This window comes from Petaurus breviceps, unplaced genomic scaffold (genome assembly GCF_028583685.1).
Source record: "Petaurus breviceps papuanus isolate PSGF00001 unplaced genomic scaffold, PetGlider_PUasm1.0 77, whole genome shotgun sequence".
In the NCBI taxonomy this organism is placed as follows: domain Eukaryota; kingdom Metazoa; phylum Chordata; class Mammalia; order Diprotodontia; family Petauridae; genus Petaurus; species Petaurus breviceps.
In genome coordinates, this window is record NW_027186492.1 from 22,372,025 (window position 1) to 22,373,771 (window position 1,747).

Consider the following 1,747-nt stretch of genomic DNA (forward strand, 5'->3'; position numbering starts at 1 on the left):
TATCTATCTATCTATCTATCTATCTATCTATCTATCTATCTATCTATCATCTATCTATCTCTCTGTCTATATGTATGTGTGCATACACCTTTATGTGTGTACATGAACATGTATAGATATATTTGCATGTATGTGTACTTGAATATACCCAAACATGAGTATGCACATACATATGTGTAGATTTAATTGAATCTCTGTTATCAGAAACCCCTGGATCAGGATAACCATATAAAATTATAGCACCTATTAAAAGAGGTGAGGGGGTTGGGAGAGAGTATGTTAAAGGAATAATAAAGGAATGTATTATAAGTGAAAGTAAAGAAGAAATATATGTATGTGTGTGTGCATATATATATATGTATGAACTTAGTAAAAAAGATCAGAACATATGAAATAAGAAATTAATGTAACTTGCCTTTATAATTATATGTTACTCCTGATAATAAATGAGGCATCGTCCAAAGTAAGACTGCAGCATATAAAAAAATCTTTCCCATCTGTTTGAACAAATAAGAGTAAGTTTTCACTAAATTGCCCTATATTACTCCTACATGATATAACTTCAAATAATCAAAAGAGTTTTCCTTTACTTTTTTTGGGAATGTATGTATCTGAGACAGACATTTTAATTCTTTCCCAATGACTTAATACTTTCCTTCCTAATTACAATCTCTTACATATAAACTAGAAAGAAAACATTAGTCCAGAATTTCCTTCAGCCTAAGTAGCTTTTAAAAGAGATAATAAATTCTCATTAAATGTGAATAAAATAGAACTTAACTTCTAGGAACTGTGAAACTGACCAAAAGACAGATGTACTATTTTAGCCGAAGTAATTGTTTGGTAAAATTGATTTTTTTTTCACTGAGTTAGGGTGTTTGATTGACATCTGAATTATCTCTGAATATTCTGTATTCATAACCTCTGAATAATTATCAGTTTAACTCTGTCAATTTGGAATTTGTGATTAATCAAAATATTCAAACTATAGATCAAGATTATTTTCTTACTCTAAATCCTTCTTACCATTGTAGGGGTGATGCCCAACTTTTCTTCACACCCTTTCAAATGTGTCCAATTTTCATACTCATAAGAAAAAAATATATTAAATTTACAGCCTAAGTTTCCACAGTTGACCAGTTGGAGTGTCCACACAAACATAGGCAGCAATCAACTTCTCTCTACTACAGAGAAGTATTGGAAGGTTCCATTTGGGGGCAGTTGGAATGAATTTCCAACTGTCTTCTGAAAAGTATCACTCAAAAGTATCACTGTATCCAAATAACAATGAGAAGTGTGGGTTCCCCCCAAACAATTATTCCAGGAATAATCCGCCTTGGGGAAAAACATGTAAACAACAACAACAAAAAAAGATTGATTGCTCATCTGAGTCTGATGTCTGAGGGATCTCGATGAAATTTTTTTAAAATATATATGGTAATCCAATGACCTTTTTCTCAGCCTTGACCACTTGAGACCTCCCTGTAGTATTTGTCATTGTTGATCTTCCTTTAGGACACTCTTTTCTTCTTAGATTTTATAGTACTGCTTCTTTCTGGAACATGTTACCAAATAAATTAAGGATTATAAAAATGAGAATATTTTTCAGAACTTAAAAGTGCTATATAGGGGGTGGAGTCAAGATGGTGGAGTAGAAGCAGGACCTCCCCTTTGTTTTGGCTTCCACCTTCCCCAATCCATGTAAAATGGGGACTCTAAACAAACTTTGGAGCTACAGAACCTACAA